The 6000-nt window shown below is 53.3% G+C and overlaps 1 protein-coding gene across 11 annotated transcripts in view; it reads right to left on the reverse strand.

Moving 5' to 3' along the window:
• Positions 1-5311, reverse strand: part of PER2 (period circadian regulator 2) — a 48892-nt gene extending 43581 nt beyond the window's left edge. For 10 of the 11 annotated variants that reach the window (XM_051626093.1, XM_051626089.1, XM_051626092.1 and 7 more), the window contains exon 1: positions 4898-4945. The gene's annotated coding sequence lies outside the window, so the exon portion shown is untranslated. Of the gene's footprint in view, positions 1-4897; positions 4946-5223 lie in introns of those variants that run through there. The other variant, XM_051626085.1, reaches the window with a different exon arrangement.
• Positions 5312-6000: the final 689 nt, after the last annotated feature.

Raw genomic sequence — 6000 nt, forward strand, 5'->3', positions numbered from 1 at the left:
GATAACCTCAGAAATACAAAACAGAAGCCTGACCTGCTGTGCTGGTTTTGGCTGGGCTAGAACCAATGTTTTCCATTGTAGCTGGCAGGGGCTGTGTTTTGGATTTGTGCAGGACACAGAGTTGGTAACACAAGGATGTTTTAGCTACTGCAGAGCAGGGCTGACACAGAGCCAAGTGCCTTTCTGCTTCTTACCTACCTCACCAGCAAGCAGGCTGGGAGCGCACAAGATGCTGGGAGGGGACACAGCTGGGACAACTGACCCAAGTGACCCAAAGGGATTTTCCACACCATACAACATCACACTCAGACTGTAAAGCGGGTCGAAGACTACGGAAGGGGGGGACGTTTGGGGTAATGCTTTTCGTCTTTCCAAGTGACCATTACACATGATGGAGCCCTGCTGTCCTGGGGATGGCTGGACATCTGCCTGCTGATGGGGAGCAGTGAATGAATTCCTCATTTTGCTTTGCTTGGGCAGCTTTTGCCTTACTTATTAAACTGTCTGTACCTCAATCCACAAGTTTCCTTACTTTTATTCTTCTGGTTCTCTCCCCCTTCCCACTAGGAAGGGGTGAGCAAGTAGCTGTGGGGCTTAGTTGCTGACTGGGGTTAAACCACGACATCTGCATATGTTCCAGCACTGCTGGCAGGCAGAGTACAAGCAGGCTGCACGAGCATGCCTGGTGCGCTACTAATCCACTTACTGGAGTACCAAATCACTGCATATGCTCAGACATGTGGATTTCCATGTGTTCGAGTGCCCTCCTACGACATGTGGTTGCTGGCTCACTGTCAGCCTGAACAGAACGTGCTCTGAAGAGTAGATTCAGAGCTTCTCCGCAGCCTTTATAGACATACTCAGGCCTGACCTTTCCTCATTTTGGTCTTCTCTGCCATATTTTATTTCACAAAAGTGGCCCGGAGCCACAAGAAATCCCAGCGAAAGATCACAAAACCATCAGCCCATGAAGTGTTTTTGACTGCTGCCTTCTCTTTTCCCAAGTCCTTATACTTCACAGAAGGAACTCACCTGCAGCTAAAAAGAAACAACTCCCAAACTCTCTATATGTCAGCAGGTGGAGTCATTCTTTACTAATCATCAACTAGCAAGGAAAAAGTTTGTCTTACTACCAACAGTACATGCAACATTACCAGCCTGCCCCCAACAACAGCAGTGGTTAAGGCAGCAGCTAAAGCAGGAGAGGGACAGACATCTTTTGCACAGTACAAAAAAAAAATAATCAGTGGCATTACTTTCAAGACCACAATTTCCTGCAACCAACCTCATCCCTACCCAAAAAAGTGCAAGTTAAAGCCCTTCAGAGTAATAAAACCTCATCACAAATAATAATACAGATATTAATTTACCCATTTGCTGTTCAGTGCTTGATAACCTAAGTTAACATAACAAGTATTCAAGCAGTTTAAAATTTGTACAGTAGGGATATAACTGAATGTGGAAAGTATGAACGCAGCAGAAGCCAGTTAAAAATCTCTGCAACCCACCATACCCATAAGAGGAATTCTAGGCCATGCAACCAGCCAAAACTGAACACAAAAATTCCTTTTCAGAAACACGTGATTATCTAGTAATTATGATGTGGTAATGTTATGAGTATATACATTGTCTACAGCATGCTCATGCCAAGTATTACAGAACACCTTGGTAAGAACATGATGTTCCCTCTTAACATAAGCCAACCTTAGCAACCCTATATAAAACACTACAGTTGATCTAGACTAGTGATAATTTACTTGTTCTACTGGTTAGTGGTCATCAACTTGCTTTTAAAGCACACCAAATATACCCTATCCCACAGTAACTTGCTCATGTGCTTATACTTTCAAGGGTTAAAAAAAGCTTTTCTGCAGTAAAGCATTGTTTATTGTTATATTGTAAGGATGTCAGAGAAATAAGGGTGTGGCAAGAACCCAGGAAGAAGAAAAACGGTTTATCAGTCTCAGTGTAACCAAACACTTCCTGGTCATAGTAAAGTGTGAGGTAGAAGAAAAACCCTGAACTCTTCTTCCAACCAACTTCCCCATTCCACTCCATTCTTATACTATGGCTAAACTCCATAAAAATCTCAGTTGATTCAAAAAAGGCAATTCTTCACAAGAGAAATTTATTACTATCAAAGTGTATTGTCCAGAGACAGCATTAAGTACATTTTTTTCAGAAGCTGTCACTATATATTTTAATCTTATGACAGAGGTGAAAAAAAGTGGAAAAGTAAGGTATTACACCAAGAGCTGCCACAATGCACTGACTCTTTAATGCCTCTCTGTGGAAATCCAAAAGGAACTAAACTACAAAAATAAAATTACTTAAATTTTCATAAATAGCATTCATGTCTTAAAACATAGGAAGCCTACAAGTCCTACCAACGGGCAAATAAGCAAAAGGTCCAGCAAACCATGCAATCATTCGTTTATAAATGAAACCAGAAATACTGCTGAATCCGAAGAAAACAGTAAAATAAAAATCCTGATTTCTGTGCCTTCACCTTCTGGCCCACGTGAAGCCAAACTTCTTCTTCACAGCACAGGACAGGCCTTGCTCTTTCACCGTGCAGTGTTGGACACTGATGCCAACTACAGTATTCTGAGTTCTACCTTGAAATAAACAACTGAAGTGTCCAAAAACTTAGGAAAACCAAAAGATATTACTTTTTTCTTCTATTCTAGGCCAAAGGCCCTCTATTTTCCATTACGTTTTACCAGCGAGGTAAGCAACGTCCAGAACAAGGATTCCACACCTCAGAACAGTGCCCTGATCACAAAGCTAACAGCAAGCCTTGGACGAAGCAAGGACATGGTCCAGTTCCCCAGTGAAACTTTCTCACTTTGCAGAAATAATGCAAGTTTCAGTAAGAAAGGGCAAAAAGAAATATCACGAGAATGCAAATACACATAAGTATAAGCAAGAAGGAACCAGCTGTTACAGCACAACAATGCGGGCACTCTCCCCAGTGTGAGTCAAATTCTAGGCCCTGCTTCCACAGTTTGTATTCAAGAGCCACTGTGTAAAGTGCGTGAACAGCAACATGCCCAAAGCTGAGAAAATCAAGGACACAAAGAGACACTGAGACACCCTAGAAGGTATGAAAAGTTGAGTTTCATCAAGTATAATGCCATAAAACCATCTAATATACAATAGGGTCTGTTTATGGAATGGGGCCACACCATCAAGGCCTTAGCTGTCAGCTTGACATCCTTAAGTTTTATCAACAATCCTACATTATCAAAACTAGCCATTTGCATTCACATAGATATTTCTCACTGCCATCATGATGACTAATTCAGATTGTACCTTGACAATAAGCATAAGACAGCTGCAGTTTTGACAAGTGTTAACTAACACTAATAACCATCTTCAAATAAACTCTGTGGTTAAAGCAATATTGGCAACATGAAACAGTTTCTCACTATACCAAATCAGGTTTTGACTCTACTTTTGACTTGATCAGACAATCCTACCATTACAATTATTACACAATTTCCACCTTTTCCCCTTTACCACATTAAGTGGTAGCTAATTCATCTCAGAGATACAAGACTGTAAACATCAGAGTCTTACAGCTGGAAAACTGAAGACTTCTCACAGCCTCAAAACATAAAACAACACAGCTCTTCAAAGTCTTCACTGTCTCTGTTTCACTGGAATACCATTTCAAAGTGCCTCAATGTCCAGGTACCAGAAACCTCACAATGATCTCTTTGGGAGTTTTTAATCTCCTGTAGTAGACAAAGCAACACCGTACCCTACCCAAGCCTATCACAAAGGGTCAGTTGTAAAGTGTCAGCTTGACTGTTACCATACTGCTCACTCATTTGCATGAAACTGTACTTACATAAATTGTTTTGTAATAGCTTGCAACTCCTGTCAACAGCAGCACAGCCTCACAGTCTCAAGAAACAAAGTGTCCTGCCAACTACAGACAACACAAAAAGGAAATCCACGGCACCTGTAGCCTGCTCTACCTGTGGCTCACGCACCTCAGCGGCGCTGCGGTTCTGTTCCCTACTACCACACAACGCCGCACGTGAAAAAAGCCACCCGGCCGGCGGCGTGCAGCACTGTCCCGACACCGGGGGGGCAGCGGAGGACGGGGCCGCGGTCCACGCTCACCGCACCGGGACACATGCGTTCCCCAAAGGTGCTACCCCCCGGCTATTTTAGGTCCCCCCAAACCCCTGACCTTCCGCACAGAGGCGGCCGCAGCAGCGCCCCAGGGACCGGCCCCCCAGTCGGCCGCAGGGCGGGGAAGGCACGGCCGCCCCGCCACGCTCCTCTGGCACCGCGGTCAGGCCGCCGCCCCGGGCCGGGCGCGGGGCACGGCCACCCCGTTCCCGCTGCACGGGGGGCACCGCCGCCCCTCGGCGCTGCGCCCCGGCCCTGCACAGGCGGGAGGAGGCGTGGCACAGCTGCCCCTCGGAGCCCCCAGCTCTCGCCCCGGCCGGAGTTAGGGTGGCCGGGCGGGAAGGGGCGGTGCGCGCACGCCCCCACCTCGGCCGCCCTCCCCGGGTCTGGGATACGCGAGGCCGCTCCACACTGACCCCCGGAGCACCCCGCCCCGCGGCCCGGTCTGAGGAGGGGGTCACAGCCCAAGCCCCCCTCCCCCGCTAGCGGGAGACAGGGAGGCGCGTCACGGCCGCCCCCTCCCCGGTTTGAGGGAGCCCCGCTGCACCGCACCCCCGGCCCCGTCCCGTCTCCCCGGCAACGGGAGAGCCCCGGCGCGCGGCAGGTTACGTAACCTCCGCCCGGCGGGCGGGAGAGCCCCCTGCCCCCCCCGCTGCCGCCCCCCGCCCCTGCCGCCCCCCCCCCCCCGGGCCCCCGCCGGCCCCCGGACCCGGCCCGCCGCGGGGAGCGCGCCCGGCGCAGCCCAACTCACCTCGCACTCCGCGCCCACCCAGCCCGGCGCAGCCCGGCACCGACTTCATACAGGCAGAAACGTGACTGAGCCCGCAGAGCCCGCCCCGCCCGCCCCGCCATTGGCCGCGGGCGCGTGACGGCGGCGGGGGACGCGGGCGGAGGCGGGGCGCGCGCCGGCCCCATTGGCCGCGGCGGCCGCCGCTCACTTTACATAAGCCTCACGTGTGGCACCATGTTTCCACCGGCAGCCACCGTCGCCTACGAGCCTGCCCCGCCAGCCCGCCCCTCCCCCCTCGCCCTCCCCCGCTGTGGACGCGTCCCCGCGCCGCCCCCTGCAGCGCTCACCGCCGGTGCCGGGGCGCCCCGGTGCCTCTCGCCGCAGCGCCGGTGGCTCCGCTTCCCGCGCCCGCTCCGCACAGAGCGCCGGGCCCGGGGCAGAGGTTACATCACGCCGGGGGGAGGCGGCTCCGCCCCGCCCCGCGGAGCGGCCCGTGACGTCAGCGCGCGCCCGCCCGCTGGGACGGCGCGCGGGGGGACCGTTGGCGGGCGGGCCGCGCGCTCGGCGGCTGGGGCAGGGCTGGCGGGCCGGCCCGCAACGGTCGCGGCGCGCGCTCGGCAGCGCTGAGGGGAGAGGCGCGAGCGCGGGGGAGCGGCCGCCCCAGGGGAGCGGGGACAGGGCCGGGCCGGGGGGGCCGGGCCGCCCGCCCAGCCAGGTCCGAAGCTGGCCGGGAAGCGCTCCCGCCCTGACGGCGAGGAAAGGCCGCTCGGGAGGAGGCTCGTGAGCGCCGCCGCTGAGGGCCTGGCGGGCCCCCGAGCTCGGGGAAGCCAGCCCAGCCGGGAGGAGCTCGCGCTCCCGGTGAGAGGATGTTGAGGAGCTGCTCGCAGCGTGGAGGCAGCAGCTGCAGCCTTCGGTGATCGAAGCCGATGGCCTCCCGGCGGCCCGGTTCGCTTACATAAGGGAGAAGTGCTGGTATCCTGGTGTTGCCACCCGTGCTGGGTGCACGCCCTGAAGTTTCGAAACTGACCCCGTGTCACAAAGTGCAGGACAGGCGAGCATAGTGCTTCACCTTTCTCCAGCATCATGCAGTTAGCGTCAGTTTGAGTAACTACACAAACAAAGAG

Source organism: Apus apus, chromosome 8, assembly GCF_020740795.1.
Source record: "Apus apus isolate bApuApu2 chromosome 8, bApuApu2.pri.cur, whole genome shotgun sequence".
Classification (NCBI taxonomy): domain Eukaryota; kingdom Metazoa; phylum Chordata; class Aves; order Apodiformes; family Apodidae; genus Apus; species Apus apus.